This window comes from Calliphora vicina, chromosome 3 (assembly GCF_958450345.1).
Source record: "Calliphora vicina chromosome 3, idCalVici1.1, whole genome shotgun sequence".
Lineage (NCBI taxonomy): Eukaryota > Metazoa > Arthropoda > Insecta > Diptera > Calliphoridae > Calliphora > Calliphora vicina.
Window position 1 is genome coordinate 61932640 of NC_088782.1, and position 22870 is coordinate 61955509.

A 22870-nucleotide genomic window follows, 5' to 3' on the forward strand; every position below is an offset into this window, starting at 1 on the left:
ACAATATAAATTTATTCAAAATATTGGCCTTTGGTTAGCTATGTCCTTTTCCCATCTTTCTGGAAATATATGGATAGCCAAAAGAACAGATTACCTTTTGAGACCAAGAACAAACCAATCAAATTTCGGATACTCTGTTTCAAAGTGGAGCGTATCCCAGACGCACGGGGCAAGGTCTGGACTATACGGCGGGTGCGGCAAAACTTTGCAACCACGTCTTTATAGGTATTGTATCATTTGGCCGAGCGTTTTTCCGCCAATTCTCATTTGCATTCTGTACAGATTCCATGTGATGGTCTGGTCAGATTTCAGCAACCTATAATTGATAGGACCTATTTTGTTTCCATCAAATACAGAGAAGGTAATGCTCATGGATATTTGGCTTTGGTGTCGATTAGGCAGGTTGGGTCGGGCTTCACATACGATGTCTTACGATTCGGTTTATTGTAATGGATCCATTTTTCATCGCAAGTAATGATTCCGTGCAAAAATTCTAATCTTTTTTAACGTCCAAGCAACATTTCAGACATGAAAATTCGTTTTTCAAGGTCTTGAATTGGTATGGTGGCCTGCTTTTGGATTAATCCTGCTTGCAAACATTTTGAAATTGCTGATTGAGTTGCTCTCAATGATATAGCAAGCTCTTGTTGAGTTTGACAATAATCTCACTTTTTTTCAAATTAAAGAAGCAAAGCAAAACTTTCCGTATATGACGCTTTGTCGGTACAAAATCGACACTTTTGAAGCTAAAATAAACCTTATTATGTTGAATAACTAAGAGAGAATAAATAACAGATATGTGCCCTTCAAAATTTACGCCACCTATTTAAAATCCCGCATTTTGAAGTCCTATACACAATGTATCAAGCAATTGTTTTCAAACTGACAGATACATATATGGGGCATTTCATGTCAAGTGAACCAACTTTTGAAATCGATGTCTTCCGATCGGGATGAAATTTGCACCAAGGTTAGCTCTATTGGATAGTAACAGACACAATTTTTCAACAACATCGGTCGAGAACTCTCTGAGTTATAGGGGGTAAAATTTTGACAATTTGGTCAAACAGGGGTTTTTTCTTATCCATGTAACTTATTACCAGGGAAACCGGAAATATGCTCTAAAAAAAGCGTTTTAGGCGCTTTAAATATGCAGTAAAAACTTTAAAATATGCTCTTAAAAGTTGAAAAATATGCTCTTAATAAAACAAACTTTTACATAATTTTTAACCAAATTTACTTAAATTTTCAAATAAAAATCGTTGTCTATTGGATCTGAAAACATTTTTATACATAGAAAATGTTCTTTCGACATCAACTGATGTTACAGGAGCAAATTTAAAAGACAATATTTCTTTAACACTTAGAACGGTTAAGTTTGAATTATTAAAATATTATTAAAATAGTGCTTATTTTATATTAAAACAAGTAAGAGAGCTATATTCGGCTGTGCCGAATCTTATATACCCTTCACCTAATTATACTTCAAAATAAAAAATTTAAATATTTTTAGGTGAACACAAATTTTTTTTTAGTTTTTTAATTTTTTGGAAAAAAAAATTATTTTTTTTTAGGTGAACATTTTTTCAGTTTTTTTAATTTTTTGAATAAAAATTTTTTTCGAATTGTTATTTTAAATTTAAAAAAAAAAAATTCGGTTTTTTTAATTTTTTTTTTTTTGGTGAAAAGCCATCTATTTTTCAATTTTGAATTTTAAACAAAGGAAGTAAAAACCTGTAACTCAACAGCGAAAAATAAGTAAGACAATATTTGTTTTTGATAAAGTCAAAATATGCTATTAAAGAGTAAAATATGCTCTAAAAACGCAAAATATGACATAAATATGCTCTTAAAACAAATATATGCAAAAATATGTATTTAAGGGTAAAATATGCAAAAATATGCACTAACAAATCGATGCCAAAATAGTTAAATAGTTCTGAAACGTGTAAATATCTTATCCATGTGCTCATTAGACTCACCAGAAAAAACATGCATTTGCATATTTTGGTTTCCCTGCTTATTACCTATTGTTCTTAGCAAAATGTGTTCCAAATAGTATAGATAGCTATTTCTTCGATCTTTCGAAAAAAAATATTTAAAAAAAAAAAATAAAAAATTTTTAATATTTTTTTTCCGAAATCAAAAACTTTTTTGACTTTTTTTTAAAATACGTCCTTTTTTTTTTTTTTTTTTTTTTTTTTTCTTAAAATAAAGTTTAGATATTTTCCTTGAACACCTACTTGGTCGCTTAGTGGGATGCGAGTGGGATATCTATCAAAATAAATATTTTGTAACTCAAAACATAAAATTTTTGACTTTTTTTGCAAAATCAAAAACTTTGTTGACTTTTTTTTTTCAAAATGGACCCTTTTTTAATCTTTTTTTTTAGGTCAAACAAAAGCTTAGATATTATCCTTGAAGACCCTTTTGGTCGCTTAGTGGGATGCGAGTGGGATATCTATCAAAATAAATATTTTTTAACTCAAGACTTACAATTTTTGACTTTTTTTTTTGCAAATACGATTTTTTTTCCAAATGGGCCCTTTTTTTAAAATTTTTTTTGTAGTCAAAAGAAAGCTTAGGTCCATTCCTTTAAGATATTTTTAGTCCCTTAGTGGGATGCGAGTGGGATATCTATCAAAATAAATATTTTGTAACGCAAGACATACAATTTTTTAATTTTTTTTTGCAAAATCAAAATTTTTTTCCAATATGGGCCCGTTTTTAATTTTTTTTTTGCTCAAAAGAAAGCCTAGGTCCATTCCTTTAAGATATTTTTAGTCCCTTAGTGGGATGCGAGTGGGATATCTATCAAAATAAATGTTTTAACACAAAAATTGTATGTCTTGAGTTACAAAACATTTATTTTGATATATATCCCACTCGCATCCCACTAAGCGATCAAAACCATCTTAAAGGAATAGGCCTAAGCTTTCTTTATAGCAAAAAAAAAAAATTACAAAAAGGGCCCATTTTAAAAAAAAGTCAAAAAAGTTTTTGATTTTGCCAAAAAATCAAAAATTGTATATCTTGAGTTACAAAATATTTATTTTGATAGATATCCCACTCGTATCCCACTAAGGGACCTAAAATATCTTAAAGGAATGGACGTAAGCTTTCTTTTGACTAAAAAAAAAATTTTAAAAAAGGGCCCATTTTGAAAAAAAATTCGAATTTGCAAAAAAAAAGTCAATAATTGAATGTCTTGAGTTACAACATTTTTATTTTAATAGATATCCTACTCACATCTTCCTAAGTGACAAAATAGGTCTTAAAGGAAAAGACCTAAGCTTTCTTTTGAGCAAAAAAAAATGTTTAAAACAAAGTCCCATATTGGAAAAAAATTTCGATTTTGCAAAAAAAATTAAAAAATTGTTACAAAATATTTATTTTGATAGATATCCCACTCGCATCCCACTAAGGGACTAAAAATATCTTAAAGGAATGGACCTAGGCTTTCTTTTGAGCAAAAAAAAAATTAAAAAAGGGCCCATATTGGAAAAAAATTTTGATTTTGCAAAAAAAAATTAAAAAATTGTATGTCTTGCGTTACAAAATATTTATTTTGATAGATATCCCACTCGCATCCCACTAAGGGACTAAAAATATCTTAAATGAATGGACCTAAGCTTTCTTTTGACTACAAAAAAAAATTAAAACAAGTAAGAGTACTATATTCGGCCGTGCCGAATCTTAAATACCCTCCACCTAAATATGATGGTATAAAAGCTGAAATAATATAACAATTGTTAGAAAGACTAGTTTACGCAGAAGATATTTTATTTCAAATGTACAAAAAATTGTATCTAATTCAGCAATTTATAACTGAAATTCCTATTAGAACGTTTGACACAGTTAATTATTGTCTTTTAATAGAGAAATTGTCGTCTAAACTTAATTTTTCTAAATCTTCGTGTAAATTATTATTTTCTTACATAGGTAACCGTTAACAGTTTGTTGGAACTGGGTTAAACGATCTACAATATCTGAGTGTCAAAGTGGCGCACAGTGAAGAAACAGAGTATAAAAAAGGGTATACAAATATATTTAGACAAATTTCAAAATATTTGGTTGTGGGACTTTTGCGGGAGCTATGACCTATTATGATTCGATTGTCATAAAATATTTTTACGTCATTTTTATGTATTTATATGAGAGCTGTGGCCAATTATGGACCAATATTCACAAAATTCAGTATTATGATTTTTGAATACAAATTACTGATCTGTGTTCCATTTTGGTTAAATATATGGATGCTATGACCTATTATGATCCTAAGTATTTAAGGGCTTTTTTTGTAGAATTTCATATAAACAACGCTATTAACAAGAGTGGACCTTATGTGGGAGCTATGCCGAATTATGCACCAATATTTAAAAAATCTTGTAGTACGATTCTTGGATACAAATTACTGATCGGTGTAAAATTTTGGTTGAGTGTAGATTTTTATGGATATTTGTGCACGGTAATGTGTTTTCCTGAAGTAGTTCTTATATGGAGGTTACGACCAATTATGGGCCTATCATCATAAAATTTGGTACATCGATTTTTGTATATATTGAATAAATTTGTTTTGATTTTCAACCTGATAACTATATTTGTAAGAAATTTATGAGGATATTAGTGATTTTCGGGAGTGGACCTTATATGGGAGCTATGGTTAAATATGGACCGATATTCACCAAATCCAGAAGTATGATTACTGGATTCAAATTACTGGATCTGTGCGTAATTTCATTTTGATATCGATATGTTTTTAATACTTTTTAAGGTTAATATCTTTTTTCGGAAATGGGCCTTATAGGGGAGCTATGACGAATTATCGGCCAATCTGCATAAAATTTGGAACAGTGATATCTATATATGAGTATAATTTGTGTGGAATTTTAGCATGATAAATGTATTTATAAGAGATTTATGAGTACTTAACTGATTTTTGGAAGTGGACCTTATATGGGAGCTATGGTCAAATATGGACCGATATTCACAAAATCCAGTAGTATGATTTCTAAATATAAACTATAGATGTGTGTGAAATTTTGTTTTGATATTGATATTTTTAGATATTTATGTAGGTTAATGTGTTTTTCGGAAGTGGTCCTTATATGGGAGCTATAACCAATTATCGGCCGATCTTCATAGAATTAGGTACAGCGATTTTGGTATATATGGGGATTATTCATGTCGAATTTCAACTTTATAGCGATATTTATAAGACATTTATGCTTATTTAAGAGATTTTCGGAAGTGTACTTTATATGGGGGCTATGGTCAAATATGGGCCGATCCACGAAAAATTTTGTAATATAATTTCTTTTACCACGAAACTTTTTGCAAAATTTCATGTGGATATTCCTATTTTATAGGCATTTATAGACCATAGAACCATATTTCGGGAAGAAATTTGTATGGGGGCTAGGAGAAATCATGGACCGATTCTTATAATTTTCACCAGAGTTACTCCTTTTATCATAAAAGTAACGAGTGCAAAATTGTATGATATTAGCTACAATATATTTACAAAAAATGTCCAAAAATATGTGAAAATTATCAATTTTTTTTTGAGGTTGTCCCACATTTTCATTCATAACTTTGGTTCCACTGTACCGATTTCGCTGATTTTCAATACCAAACTGCTTAGGACAATAGTAAACATTTTTCTTGCAACTCTACTAAGTTTGTTTGCGTATTTTGGACGTGAGCGTGTTTTACACAGACGGACAGACGGACAGACAGACGGACATGGCTCAATCGACTTAGAATTTCATAAGGATCAATAATATATATACTTTGTTGGGTCTCAGATGAATATTTCTCAATGTTACACACGGAATGACAAACTTATATATACCCTCATTCACCACTTCTGGTGGTGGAGGGTATAAAAAAATTATGTAATATTATATTTATATGAAATTAATAAAAATAAAGTGTACTTATATTGTAGAAATTTATTTAAATTAAAATTTATAAAATGAATAACTGAATAAAAAAAATAAAAAATAAAAGTGACATATGAAAATATATATAAAAAGTATTTTTTTAGAAAATTATTTGCTATACTCAGTGATTCAGGAGCAGGTCCTCCATATATGGGCGCTATGGTCAAAGTTAAGGAAATGTGAATGAATGTTTTGGATTTTGGCATCATATCGAGATTTGGAGATAATTGTAATCAATTAAAATATTTTCAGGAGAGAAAACTCTATGGGAGCTATATCCAATTATGGAATCGATCATCAAAAAATTAAGAAACATGATTTAAGCATATATTTCTCAAAGTCAATATTTTTAGAAAATGTATGGTCGTTTATGAGGATTAATTATGTTGAAATTCATCATGTAAAAAAATTTTGTTAGAGATGATTATTTACGAGATTTTCGAAATTCGAAAAATTCAGCAGTATGATCTCTGACTTCTTGAAGATATTTTCTGTTAAATTTTTTATCGATATAGATAACTGAAAAACTCATTAACGCACATAAGTTAATGTATTTTTTGAATGTAAACTTATATTAGAGCTAGGACCTGCATCACAAAATATTGTATAGTTGTTTCTATGGATTTGAGGTCTATTTTTGTTGAATTTCATTTAGATAACGCTATTATTTTTATGAGTATTATAATGATTGTCCTTATATGGGAGCTATGTCGATTTTTTTTTTAGATATTTGTGTAGTTTAATGTGTTTTTCTGAAGTGGTTCCCATTGAAGCTATGACCAATTATGGAACGATCTTCAAAATGTTAGGTACATTCGATTTTTGTATATATAATTTCAAATTGATAACTATATTAGTAAGAAATTTAAGAATATTTCAGTGATTTTCGGGAGTGGTCCTTATATGGGAGCTATAAAAAATTATAGGGCGATCTTCATAGAATTTGGTGCTGCGGTTTTGGTATATATGGGGATTATTTATGCCGAATTTCAACATGATAGCGACATTTATGAGATATTTATGCTTATTTAAGTGATTTTTTAAGTGTACTTTATATGGGGACTATGGTCAAATATGGGCGGATCCACGGAAAATTTGGTAATGTAATTTTTTTTACCACGAAACTTATTTCTGTGATATCTATGTATATGAGTATTATTTTTGTCGAATTTTAGCATGATAAAGGAATTTATAAGAGATTTATGAGTACTTAACTGATTTTTGGAAGTGGACCTTATATGGGAGCTATGGTCAAATATGGACCGATATTCACAAAATCTTGTAGTATGATTTCTAAATATAAATTACGGATCTGTGTGAAATCTTGTTTTGATATTGATATTTTTTAGATATTTATGTAGGTTATTGCGTTTTTCGGAAGTGGACCTTATATGGGAGCTATAACCAATTATCGGCCGATCTTCATAGAATTAGGTACAGCGATTTTGGTATATATAAAGATTATTTGTGTCGAATTTCAACTTGATAGCGATATTTATAAGATATTTATGCTTATTTAAGAGATTTTCGGAAGTGTACTTTATATGGGGGCTATGGTTAAATATGGGCCGATCCACGAAAAATTTTGTAATATAATTTTTTTTACCACGAAACTTATTTTTGCTGAATTTTATATGTTTATTCCTATTCTGTAGGCATTTATAGACAATAGAACCATATTTCGGGAAGAAATTTGTATGGGGGCTAGGAGAAATTATGGACCGATTCTTATGATTTTCACCAGAGTTACTCCTTTTATCATAAAAGTAACGGGTGCAAAATTTTATGATATTAGCTGCAATATATTTACAAAAAATTTCCAAAAATATGTGAAAATTATCAATTTTTTTTTGAGGTTGTCCCACATTTTCATTCATAACTTTGGTTTCACTGTACCGATTTTGCTGATTTTCAATACCAAACTGCTTAGGACAATAATAAACATTTTTCTTGCAACTCTACTAAGTTTGTTTGCGTATTTTGGACGTGAGCGTGTTTTACACAGACGGACAGACGGACAGACAGACGGACATGGCTCAATCGACTTAGAATTTCATAAGGATCAATAATATATATACTTTGTTGGGTCTCAGATGAATATTTCTCAATGTTACACACGGAATGACAAACTTATATATACCCTCATTCACCACTTATGGTGGTGGAGGGTATAAAAAAGAGCCCATTTGGAAAAAAAATCGTATTTGCAAAAAAAAAAGTCAAAAATTGTAAGTCTTGAGTTAAAAAATATTTATTTTGATAGATATCCCACTCGCATCCCACTAAGCGACCAAAAGGGTCTTCAAGGATAATATCTAAGCTTTTGTTTGACCTAAAAAAAAAGATTAAAAAAGGGTCCATTTTGAAAAAAAAAAGTCAACAAAGTTTTTGATTTTGCAAAAAAAGTCAAAAATTTTATGTTTTGAGTTACAAAATATTTATTTTGATAGATATCCCACTCGCATCCCACTAAGCGACCAAGTAGGTGTTCAAGGAAAATATCTAAACTTTATTTTAAGAAAAAAAAAAAAAAAAAAAAAAAAAAAAGGACGTATTTTAAAAAAAAGTCAAAAAAGTTTTTGATTTCGGAAAAAAAATATTAAAAATTTTTTATTTTTTTTTTTAAATATTTTTTTTCGAAAGATCGAAGAAATAGCTATCTATACTATTTGGGACACATTTTGCTAAGAACAATAGGTAATAAGTTACATGGATAAGAAAAAACCCCTGTTTGACCAAATTGTCAAAATTTTACCCCCTATAACTCAGAGAGTTCTCGACCGATGTTGTTGAAAAATTGTGTCTGAGTTACTATCCAATAGAGCTAACCTTGGTGCAAATTTCATCCCGATCGGAAGACATCGATTTCAAAAGTTGGTTCACTTGACATGAAATGCCCCATATACAAAATAATGAATCAAAATAAATCTAATATCATAAAATTTTGTTTTGTTTTTTAAACCATTTGATTCCAAAGTGCTGTTGTCATCGCATGATAAATTAGTATATAACCTATTGGGATTACAAAATATTTTTGACAACCTTTTGCATACACAATGCACATTTTTTCAAAAGTTCAGCAAGATAGTTTCAGTGTTGAAGTTCTTTTTCAAGGTTATATTTAAGGGTTAACATTTTCCGATTTTATTAAAACTTTCAGTCTATACTTATATGGACTATAATATTCTGTAGTGCGATTCACTAACTTTTAACACTTTAGCAGGTGTTAACTTTAACCACACATTCAGATGTTTGCACTAACCACTTTGTGATTCACTAACTTATTTTTAACCATGGTAAACAGTTTTATACTTCTCTGTTTTCAAATTGATATTACGTGGCAACGCTGCCAAGCGAAATGTAAAAATAGGAGAAAAGAACAAAGAAGAATAGAAAAAAAAGAAAACAAATAACTTTTTTGTAAAATTTTGTTGCCATTCTAAAATAAAATGATTTTAGAATGGCTAGTACTTCCACTAAAAGACGCCGAGCGTCTGCCGAGCAGCTAAGTCACGTGGTTGACTTCATGATAAACAACCCGGGACTTGCTGACGGCAAATTTAAAAAGCTCCGCGGAAAATTGGTATGCGACAAGAAGTGGAGCGAATTGTCGAATGGCCTTAATTGTCTTGGCGGGGCGGTTAAAGCGGTCAACCAGTGGCAGGCTCATTATCAAATAAATTGTAGGCTATATACTTCGAAGCCATTATATTACACGATTATAACGATAAACACTTTTCTAAAATGATTAAACCACACCAAAAATGTTGGTGTTAATAAACCACAATTTGTTTTGCTAAAAATAACAGCTGACTGAAACAGCTGTATTTAAACGCCAGCAGATATCGTTTACAGTGTTAGTGAATAGCAAAATGGTTAATTTTGTGGTTAACATTTTTAAACGAAACAATTGTGGTTTAAAAAGCATAGTGAATCGCACTACTGAATAGGTTCTACATAAAATTCATAACAGTAAGGAAATTGGTATCATTCGCAAAAATATGGCCAAATAGTTTTCTGGAAAATCGCAAAATTTAAATCGCAGGTACGGAAAAACTATACGAGATATTTTTATACTTTTTTCATATTTTTATTCCCTATTATATTCTCAATAAATCCCAATGTGATGACCAAAAAATTCTAAAATTTGCTTAAACAAATTTTTAGAAATTTGAAAATATAGTTTTGAAATTTCCGTTAAAAAAGTTTTATTTTTTTGGTCATACCTGCGAATAGATTAACGGTATCCTACGAAGACAAAAACTCACGTACAAGTAAATATGAATGTATTTTAAGTAAAAATTAAGTTTTATTTTAATATTTATCAAAATATCTTTATTTTGTTCCTACATTTCTTGTTCTAGCGGCTTGAGACAAGTTAATGGCCTGGAGAATTCTTAATAACTTTAACATTTTTTTAACAAATTTTTGTCTTTTATATCTCATTTGAACGACAATTAAGTACACATTTCTATTCCTTTAAATTAAATTGCAAAAGTAATTACTTAATGTCAAAATTTTTACAAAAACTGAAAAAGTTGAATTTTTTCCCCTTGTAAATGCACCTCAAAACTTCACCGTCGTTGCGCCACCAGTTAACGTTATCCCATCATCCTAATATTTTACACAACATGTTTTTACAATACATAGAACAATTCTAGAGGGGGGCACGGTAAAAAAATTTATTCTGACGGTGGTAGTTGCAGTTGTTCGATGTCACTCAATTTTTCAAAAAAGATGCGTATTTATACCCTACACCACCATAGTGGGGAGGGTATTATGCGTTTGTGCAGATGTTTGTAACGCCCAAAAATATTGGTCTAACACCCACCTTAAAGTATACCGATTGACTTAGAAACATTTTCTGAGTCGACTAAAAGATGTCCGTCCGTCCGTCCGTCAGGTCGGCTGGCTGTCCATGTAAACTTTGTGCGCAGAGTACAGGTCGCAATTTTGAAGATATTTCGATGAAATTTGGTGCATATTATTTTTTCAAGTCAAGGACCAAGCCTATTGAAACTGGCTGGAATCGGTCCATTATTTCACCTAGCCCCCATACAAATGTCCTTCCGCAATTGGACTTTATCGGTCATAAATATTTAATTTATAAATGTATCTCCACAAATTGCGCTCCAAATAAGTTTTATATATAGAAAATTCATGTCACCAAATTTTGTTACGATCGGTCCATAATTAGTCATAGCTCCCTTATAGACCCGCTTCCGAAAATCACTTTAACGTGCATACATCGCTTAAAAATGTTGGAATACACACAAAATTCAACATAGTTAACTTTAATATAGACATAAATCACACGACCTAATTTCATGGTGATCGGTCCATAATTGGTCATAGCCCCCATATAAGGCCCCCATATAATCACTCAAAAATATAAATTACTAGCTGACCCGGTGCGCTTCGCCACCCCAATTAGATGAAAAAAATAGTACTATTAAGTCTCCCGCTCACTCGGGTCCATATAATCTTTATATCATGTTTCTAAATTCATTGGTGAAGAAATTACTAAAAGTACCACAAAGTCTACCCCTAGAATCCTAACTCACTTAGGACCATATATGTTTAATTTTATGTATCTAAGTCCATTGTTATAGAAATTTCAAAAAAGTACCATTAGATTAATGAAAAAGTACATGATCCCCTTGAATTTTCACTCACTTAGGAACATATATACTTGTAGTTTCCCACTCACTTGGGTCCATATAAGCTTTATTTCATATTTCTAGGTTCATTGGTGAAGAAATTACAAAAAGTACCACTAGATGAAAGAAAAAGTATCATGAAGTATCCCCTTGAATTTGCACTCACTTAGGACCATATATGCTTAATTTCATGTTTCTAAGTGCATTGTAAAAGAAAATTCAAAAAGTACCATTAGAATAATGAAAAAGTACCTATTGTTCAGTTCTCACATTTTGGTACCTAAATATAATCCCTTATTTCTAACACTAACTTCACTCAGATACATATCATCAAACTTTAATGTCGATAAGTGAAATAATTTAAAATATTAAAAAGGTACCATTAGGAGAAAAGTACCAATTTCCCTTTTCCTTCTTGAACACCCCTCAAGTTTGAAATTTAAAAATATTCCATTTTGCAAAAGTTGTCATGTCTCAATCGATTAAAATCTGTGTTAATGTGCCCAATAATAAATAGGTTTTAAAAAAAGTACCAAACTGTTTACCCGGATTTGACCTAAAATACACCATGGCACTCAAGTTCCAAATAACAACCTGTTAGTTAATTTTTGTATGAATCCAGGAACCAATGTTAAAAAAATTATCAAAATCGGCTTAATAATTTGCAATAAAAGGTATTTTCCCGATTTTATCCCCTTTTTGGTACCTTTTTTATCCCCATTGCGGTGGTAAAATATTATTAAAATAATTTTCTGTATCGTGGTGGAAGCTCATAGTAAAATATTCCAATGTCTATGTCAAATTATAGAAAAACATATTTTATGAAAAAGTACCAAAAATAAACACAATTTTTATCCCTTAAGGGTTCGAATTTCCAAAAAGTAGCAAACTTATATTTTTTATTTTTTGATAAGTAAAGAATACGATTTAAATTTTGTTTCTATGTTTATTGGTTTAAAAGATACATAGGGTGCCAAAAAAGCACCAAAATACAGTTTTTCCGTTTTCTCCCCTAAAAGGTTCGAATTTCGAAAAAGTACGAAACACCTGTCAGCTTATTTTTTAAATGGAATAACATGCAATTTCAAGGTTTTTTGTATCTTTATTAGTTTTGAAGATATAAGATTACCGGATTTACCCGTTTTTAAACTTTTTTACACCCTAAACGTTGGAATTTCCAAAAATCCCTTCTTAGTGAATCGTTCTGGGGAGGGAGGAACCCACAGTTAAAATTTCATGATTCTAGCTTCAGTAGTTTGGGCTGTGGGATGATGAATCAGTCAGTCAGTCAGTAACGTTACTCTTTTATATATATATAAGATTGAAATTTTAAAAGAAAAATGTTTTTGCTCTTAGTGTAGGGTATTATGGTCAAGCCCGACCATACTTTCTAACTTGTTTTTTTTTCAAATCTAATACTTTGACTAAATTTTCTGAATAAACAAACAAAATAGCAAAGTAAAAGTGAATTCGAAGAACAATAAACATTCTGTGCTTTTTTTATTAAATACGTGAAAGTTTCTTAAAAAACTGCGGTTTACAATATTTTCAAATTAATATATTTATCTAACCAGAGCAAAGTTTTCAAAAATTTAATTGTTTAACAAAATGCCAAGTAAACTATGTTTTAAAGACTACTACTGGTTAGTAAAGTGACCACTAAACCGCAAAGAGTTAATGACACACAGATTATTGGCTCTTTTTCGGATATTTTCTCAGATGATATCCTTCGGGTTTAGCTCAGATTTAGTCGGGTATACATTATTTTTTATAGAAAATCACGAATTAAATAAAAGCGAAAACAGTTGAAAAAAAAATGAATAAGTGGTTTTCTTTTAAAATTTTGTTACCTAATATGAATTGAATTATACAATTTATCTACTAGCTATATATAATTTTAGTCTCCATTGATTTGGTTTAATTGAGATTACTTTTAATCACCCAATGCAGATAACTATTATGTATGTATTGTATTTGTGTCAATCTACGCTTAAAAATCAAATTAAATTTTTGTCTGCTTTTGCTGCTCAAAATTTATTTATTATTTATTCTGTTCCCATTCTGTCGCTATATGCAAAACAAACCCCTGAAATGTATATAGAACTGAAATACATTTATTTATTTCGAAAGCAATTAATATTTTGTATGATAATAATTAAATTAAATGTTGCTTTTCAATGTACAATTTTCTGCCATTTGCCTACAACTACCAACAATTTAAGGCTTAAACCACTTTCTGTAAGGACCGCTCATGTATTTACTCGTTTTTACTCAGATAGTGAGTGAGTGAATGGTTTTGTGTTGTGATCTTCTTATTTGTGTCCTTGGGCCCTTCAAATGTCTGGCACGTAATTTACTTATCAAAATAAGATTTTATTACATTTTACAAATGATGGGATTTTCTCTAATATTTGCTAGCGTCGCACGTTGGGTTGAATCATGGTCAAAGTGGCGCTTAATTGATTTTTTAGAATTAATATTTATTTATTAAATTTGGTACCGGGTAAAAGTAAACAAAATTCTACATCATTAATAGCTAAAATCGTTATTCTAGGTTGCATACTTTTTCTGCAGTATTCTCTCAAAGTGGAACAATTTTTCGTATTCTTAGATAAAGTAATAAAAATGGAAATTAAACACAAGTAAAATAATTTTTTTTTTGTTTAAAACATTTAAATGCTAACTTTTTATGATGGAACCATCAACTTCAGATATTTGGGTATATGAATAAGAATCTTTTATTTAGATTGTTTTTGGAAAAGTATTTTTATTTTTTTTCTTCTAAATGTTCCAAATTTAGAGTATTTTTAATTTTTGATGGATAATAACTAAATATGTTTGTAGTTGTTTGTTTTTAAACTATATAATAAAAAAACTACAACATTTAGACTTTTATTTTAACAAAAAAAATGTTGCGCATTTTTGCGCGCCTTTCTTTAAATTAAGATTTTATTAAAAGACTCGAGCTGCACTGTGGCAGAAATGAAAAATTGGAAATAAATGAAAAAAAATGGAAATAAATCTGTAAATTCTAAACGTATTGCCCGATTTTAATAAAATTACCCATGGCTATAGAAGTGGTGTAGCTAAGTTTAAGTTTTAAATTTGGAGTTATATCACTAATACGCGCCGAAGCCTCAATGCCTCAAAGTGAGGTAACTCGTGATGAGAAAAAACACCTGTTTGGTCAAAGTGTCAAATTTGGAATCCCTCTAACTCAGAGAGTTCATGACCGATCTTGTTGAAAAATTGTGTCTAAATTACTATCCGATAGGACTATCTTTGGTGAAAATATCGTCCCGATCGGAAGACATCAGTTTTAAATTTTTTTTTCAATGGACTTGAAAATTTTTTCTTTTGTGAAAATTTTTTTTATAAAATTTTTTATTTAAAAGTTTTTCTATTTTTTTTACTTAATAAGGCATAATCTTTAAAAAAATATATATAGAAAAAATCTAACATTATTGCCTGAGTTAAGCGTCACTTTGGATGCGATTCAACCCAATGTGCGTCGTTTACACATCTATCTATGTATCAATGTTTGTAAGTTTTACTGTCTGTCTCTTCATGTTCCTCTGACTTGTGTGTTCTGTTTATGAGGGCAATATTCATAATTACTTTTTCGTTGAGGGATTCTGCAAATATAACTACAACAATCAAATAAACAGGCCACACACATGTCGAAAAAATCTGTTTAAGAACAATGCCAAATGTGAAACTAGAAAAAAAATTTTGAAAAAAAACCGGCAAATGTCAAGTTAACATAAATATAAATTTACTTTTTTTTAGGTTGGCATAAATTTGTTATTGTTATAAAAAGTTAATTTATGCCCATTCGCAGAGTAATTTTTCAAAAGAAGTAAAATGATGCTATAGTCGGTAGTTTAGAACTATACACTGGCAATTTGCCTTCAAAAGGGGTTTATTAAATGTTAGGATTAATTAAAATTTTCTAAGGACATAGTTTTCAATGTTTTTCCAATAAATTTAATAGGTAATTTTGAAGTAATTTAAAAATATGTTACATTCGATATGATAAACTAAACACGACCTGTCTATAACGAAATTGTTGCTATCAAGTTGCTAGAGGAAATACTTGTCATAAATGATAAATATTGTGCATTATATTTAGTCGCTAAGAAACCTACTAGAGACTTCATGTGATTGTTTTACTTTTGATATGACACTCACTGCCTTTTAAGAATTTAATTTAACAATATTTTCTCGTTGTTGTATGCCTAAGTGGCAAAACTATAGAATGGTACAAATTGTTAGGGAAATTCTAATCATTTATATTATTTAGTAGGTAAATATTCTGGCTTTAGCTAGGGTTTCAAAATTAAGACTGCTATATGCCTTAAGAAGTAGATATGATGGGCGTGGCATTTAACTTGCATAATGTAACTCGCTAACCCTAATTAGATGGCCGAACTAAAGCAATTGCAAGATTAGCATGAACCCCAAATTATGCAGACTTCGGCCTGGCTCAAAGATTTCTACTAATGGGTGTAACAAAAATCGGCTTTGCTCAATATGGATTTGTTTCTCCTCTAGTCTGGATCAAAAACCGGCTTCGCATAGTAAAGATTTCTTGCATTTTCTGAAAGCTTTCAAAACAAATTTGGGCGAAGGTGGTTTTAATATACCACTTAAAGGAAAACCATTACTAGCGGCGGAATGCCGGCAATGCAAAATTTTCTTACTAAGCGAAGTAAATTTTTACACCGTACGACACTCAATATATTAGACCCGAACCGTATGATATACGTCTGAAATAATAAATTAAATGGAGAAAAACTGCGTTTTCAGTTTTTCATTTCGCGATTCTGTTTCCTTTTAAAAGGACTTCAAATTTTCAGAGGAGTACATTTTCAAAAAAAACGTTTTAAAATACTTGTGATCATCCTACTATATCAAATTTGGTGTCAAATGATCAAGAAGAGTTGTAAAATATTTCGTATTACTTTTATTTTATCCTGTAAGGATCAAAAGATGTCAAAAATATCCTTTAAAATTTTTATCCTTGAATATCCTTTTAGATTTCCAATTATTTTTTTTTAAAAAAATAGTGAGTTAAAGATCCAAATATTGAATACCATATGCCAAAATATCATCCTTCTATCTTAACAACTTAAGTGTTAAAAAATATTTTAAATTTGAATTATTTGATTTTTTATATTTTATTTTAATATTTCATTTGAAAAAAATATGACAAAATCCGTTGTGAAAAGCAACGAAGAAGACTTTTTAATAAACAAGTAAAATGGTGTAGTAGGGCAAGCCCGACCTTATGGTACCCTACACCGGGTATATGATTATAAAGAGTTTTCTTTTGATATGAAACTTATTTGTGTTGAATCTTATTTGAATACACACATTTTCAGTAGTGTGCCTTATATGGGAGCTATGACTAATTATGGACCAATCATCACAAAATTTGGTGGGATGAATTGCGAATATATGAAACATATTTGTGTTGAATTTTGTTTAGATACTGACATATGTCAGAGATTTATGTATATTAATGAAATTTTCGAGAATATTGCTTATATGCAATAAACATATAATTATTGCTTTAATTTAATTTCAACACTATTATAGTTACTGTAAACGTTTATATTTTCATCGCAATTATAAATATTAATATGGTTTTCGAACAACTAAATAATGATAATTAGGTAAACATATTATTTTTATGTACAACCATTAAATGTTAAGTTTATATACTCGTAGTCATAATATGTTTAAGATGTTAACAGAATATGTTTACAACAACTAAATAATAATAAATGTAGTCATAATATGTTTAACATGCAAACAAAATATGTTTACTTTTAATAGTCTGTTTTCCCACCATTTGTGAGTGTTGGTGTTTGTCTAAGCTATGTTATTTTTACAAGTAAATTTTGAGTGTCTGTAATTCCCATTCGCTCTATAGTTTTATTTGTATATTATCTTTAACTTTCCTAGAGCGAATAACAAACAATAAATTTGATTTAATCAATAATATTTTAATTGTACCTTAAAACTAAAACCTATTAAAATTTTGTATTTCCAAAAATAAATTTTATTAATAATATGATTATTTTGGATCATAATATGATTTAATTCTATCATAGTATGATTTAATTGGGTCATAAATATGATGACTTTAGGTTATATTATGATTGATTTATATCATAATATGATTATTTCAAAACATATTATGATTGATTTTTATCATAATTTGATTATTTCAGAACATATTATGATATTTTATGATACTAATAATGATCATAATATGTTTTGGACTACAAGCAAAAATCTGATCATAATATGTTGCTCTTAGTTTATGGTTACCACAACCATGTTATTTCTCTGCGTGTGGGAGCTATGGAATATTGTTGACCGATCGTCACGAAATTTGGACGTGAGAGTTCGGCTTACATAAAACTTAATTGTGCTGAATTTGGTTTCAATATGTTTATAATTAAGATATTTATGAGAGCTTAACTATTTTCAAATAGGCCAATTGTATGGGAGCTAGGATAAATAATGGGCTGATTCTAACCAAATTCAATAGCCTTTGTCCTTGGGGCAATATAAAGGTTTGTGCCAAATTTTGTCGAATTATCTTTAAACCTGCGACCTGTAGTTTGATTACAAAGTTTACATGGATGGACGGACAGACGGAGGGACATCGCTTAGTCGACTCAGAAAGTGATGCTGAGCAGATTGGTATACTTTAAGGTTGGTGTTGTGACAATATTTTTGCATGTTGCAAACAACAGCCCATTATACCTCCCCCAATATGTTGGTGTAGTTTATAAACATGCACTTTTCTTAATAAAACTTTTTTGTATACTAATAATTTTTATACCCTTCAGCTTCGTGAGAAGGGTATATATAAGTTTGTCATTCCGTTTGTAATTTCTACATTTATCATTTCCGACCCTATAAAGTATATATATTCTGGATCCTTATAGATAGCGGAGTCGATTAAGCCATGTCCGTCTGTCTGTCTGTCTGTCTGTCTGTCTGTCTGTCTGTCTGTCTGTCTGTCTGTCTGTCTGTCTGTCTGTCTGTCTGTCTGTCTGTCTGTCTGTCTGTCTGTCTGTCTGTCTGTCTGTCTGTCTGTCTGTCTGTCTGTCTGTCTGTCTGTCTGTCTGTCTGTCTGTCTGTCTGTCTGTCTGTCTGTCTGTCTGTCTGTCTGTCTGTCTGTCTGTCTGTCTGTCTGTCTGTCTGTCTGTCTGTCTGTCTGTCTGTCTGTCTGTCTGTCTGTCTGTCTGTCTGTCTGTCTGTCTGTCTGTCTGTCTGTCTGTCTGTCTGTCTGTCTGTCTGTCTGTCTGTCTGTCTGTCTGTCTGTCTGTCTGTCTGTCTGTCTGTCTGTCTGTCTGTCTGTCTGTCTGTCTGTCTGTCTGTCTGTCTGTCTGTCTGTCTGTCTGTCTGTCTGTCTGTCTGTCTGTCTGTCTGTCTGTCTGTCTGTCTGTCTGTCTGTCTGTCTGTCTGTCTGTCTGTCTGTCTGTCTGTCTGTCTGTCTGTCTGTCTGTCTGTCTGTCTGTCTGTCTGTCTGTCTGTCTGTCTGTCTGTCTGTCTGTCTGTCTGTCTGTCTGTCTGTCTGTCTGTCTGTCTGTCTGTCTGTCTGTCTGTCTGTCTGTCTGTCTGTCTGTCTGTCTGTCTGTCTGTCTGTCTGTCTGTCTGTCTGTCTGTCTGTCTGTCTGTCTGTCTGTCTGTCTGTCTGTCTGTCTGTCTGTCTGTCTGTCTGTCTGTCTGTCTGTCTGTCTGTCTGTCTGTCTGTCTGTCTGTCTGTCTGTCTGTCTGTCTGTCTGTCTGTCTGTCTGTCTGTCTGTCTGTCTGTCTGTCTGTCTGTCTGTCTGTCTGTCTGTCTGTCTGTCTGTCTGTCTGTCTGTCTGTCTGTCTGTCTGTCTGTCTGTCTGTCTGTCTGTCTGTCTGTCTGTCTGTCTGTCTGTCTGTCTGTCTGTCTGTCTGTCTGTCTGTCTGTCTGTCTGTCTGTCTGTCTGTCTGTCTGTCTGTCTGTCTGTCTGTCTGTCTGTCTGTCTGTCTGTCTGTCTGTCTGTCTGTCTGTCTGTCTGTCTGTCTGTCTGTCTGTCTGTCTGTCTGTCTGTCTGTCTGTCTGTCTGTCTGTCTGTCTGTCTGTCTGTCTGTCTGTCTGTCTGTCTGTCTGTCTGTCTGTCTGTCTGTCTGTCTGTCTGTCTGTCTGTCTGTCTGTCTGTCTGTCTGTCTGTCTGTCTGTCTGTCTGTCTGTCTGTCTGTCTGTCTGTCTGTCTGTCTGTCTGTCTGTCTGTCTGTCTGTCTGTCTGTCTGTCTGTCTGTCTGTCTGTCTGTCTGTCTGTCTGTCTGTCTGTCTGTCTGTCTGTCTGTCTGTCTGTCTGTCTGTCTGTCTGTCTGTCTGTCTGTCTGTCTGTCTGTCTGTCTGTCTGTCTGTCTGTCTGTCTGTCTGTCTGTCTGTCTGTCTGTCTGTCTGTCTGTCTGTCTGTCTGTCTGTCTGTCTGTCTGTCTGTCTGTCTGTCTGTCTGTCTGTCTGTCTGTCTGTCTGTCTGTCCGTCTGTCTGTCTGTCTGTCTGTCTGTCTGTCTGTCTGTCTGTCTGTCTGTCTGTCTGTCTGTCTGTCTGTCTGTCTGTCTGTCTGTCTGTCTGTCTGTCTGTCTGTCTGTCTGTCCGTCTGTCTGTCTGTCTGTCTGTTGAAATCAATTTTCTGAAGGCCCCAGATATCTCCGGGATCCAAATCTTCAACAATTCTGTCAGACATACTTTCGAGAATTTTGCTATTTAAAATCAGCAAACTCCGTCTATAAATAACGGAGATATGAGCAAAAATCCGAGACAACCTCTGAAAATTTCATCAAAAAACACAATGTATTGCATGCTTTGACAAAAAAACAACAAAACGTATAGTTGGATGTGCAAGCTTTGCGTATTTTGTTTTTTTTGTTTTTGTTTCTTTTGGGGTTGTTGTTGTTTTTTATACAACTAACCGTTTGTTTGGTTGTGTGTTGGTTTTTTTGACAAAAAAACAACAAAACGTATGTTTGGATATGCAAGCTTTGCGTATTTTAACGTATGTTTGGATGTGTGTTGGTTTCATTGCCTTGCGTATTTTGTTTTTGTTTTTTATTTTGGTGTTCTGTTTCGTTTGGCGTTGTTGTTGTTGTTTTTTGTGTTCTTGATAAATTTAGGATGCTGTAAGCTGAAAGTGGGCAATGTACATACATACATACCTATATACTAATTATAAAAAATAATAATGCATCCACAACAAAGGTGAAGGGTATATAAGATTCGGCATAGCCGAATATAGCACTCTTACTTGTTTTTTTAATATATTAATTTGACCATTATATATATAAAGGATGAAATTTTGACATTTAGTATAGAATATTTGGGTCTTTAACGCACTTTTTAAAAGGAATTTATTGGCAATCTTAAAGGATATTAAAGGATAAACATTTTAAAGGACATCTTTAGATCCTTACAACTAAAATAAAGATAATACAAAATATTCTACAACTCTTTCTGTTCTTTTGTCATACAATTTGTCATTGTTGGGATAGCAGGAGTAATTTTAAATATTTTTTGAAAAATGTACCTCTTTGAAACTTTGAAGTCCTTAAAAAAGGACACAGGATCACGAAATGAAAAACTGTAAACTTAGTTTTTCTACATTAAAATTATAGTTTCAGACGTATATCATCCGGTTCGTGTCTAACGAATTTTTTCTCTATTTGTCGGACGGTATTATACACCACAAAAGCGAAATCATTAACCGTTTTAATAAATACATTGATTTCGAATTGGGAATTATTTCACTTTTGTTGGGCGTTCCATAAATAAAATTTAGATTTTTTATCTCCAAAGGAATTTCTTCTGAATTCTAATAGTAATAAAAACAGTGATATTTTAGTTAAAAATTTAATTTTTTTTTTTTTCATTATGGCAAACAATTTAAATTTGTTTTGGGGGTTTAGTTCGCTTCCTTGGGGGCTTATTTCTTTAGAAAATTTATGATTTTATATTTCGATCGAATAAAGCAGGATTTAAATTATAAGATGGTGCGCTACCTCTACTTTGTTTTTCATAAGTCTCCCTATATATCGAATAACTGACTGGTTTATAAAACTCACCCCTCCAAAGCCGTTAGGATCAAGTTTAGTCTCATATTTCTAAAGCCTCTTTAATATTCAAAAAAGGCTACTAATGCATATTTTCTATACTAGACTGATTTGTCCACGTCTCCTACAAATGAATATATTGTAGTCTGAATATATATGCCCTTCATGTAGGCATGGTCAGGGGCAAATCTTTAGACGATCACATATGCAAGTATATGGTTTTCAAGAAGAAAGACAACAAGGCTAATGGGCCTAAATTATGTAGATATAGTAGGATAGGCCTTCCCCAAAATTGATGATGAAGTCACTTGTGTACCTATACAGAAAAAACTATTTCTTAAACCGTTTCAATTCAAATATTTGTCGCATATTGAACTGGTTTCAATTATTTCAGAATTAAATCAAGTATTCATTTGCTCAAAAACAAAACTTCTTGATATTTTCTATTGAATTTTGAGTTTTGAATTTGATTATTTTGACAATTGAATATACAATTTTCGTTATTGGTTGAATTATTGGTGGTTGTATATTCAATTGTGAAAATAATCAAATAAAAAACTCAAAATTCAATAGAAAATATCAAGAAATTTTGTTTTTGAGCAAATCAATACTTGATTTAATTATGAAATAATTGAAACCAGTTCAATATGGGATAAATGTTTGAATTGAAATATAATTTTTTCTGTGTAGTCCATGCTAGACAGGTCAAATATGTATATCTGACGTTATGACTAGGTCTACATTTCTCTGAATATTAGCTGCTACGATGGCCCAAGGAACTCTCAAAGGCCCCAAGGTCTGTCCACATTTATGTTATCCGGAACTTCCATATACTCATCGAAGAGTTTCGAAGTATTACCCTCTGAGAAATGACATCTTTCAGAAAAATGTACATCCAACAGAACTTCTAGGGTTTATTTGAGCTAGTAGTCCAGCTGAAACTGAATTTCTGGGTATTATTTGGAACAACTATCGAAGATAACAATATCATAGGCAGACGACTCAGACGTCTCATATGATCCTTCCATGCCGCTGCACCAGCACCTCATTAATTGAGAGTTATCATTAATGAGTACGCGATACTCACTGCGAGTGCTTATAATCTTCGCAAATGTATGGTGGCTTACTCATACCTCTTTATTTGGTCACCTTGTCCC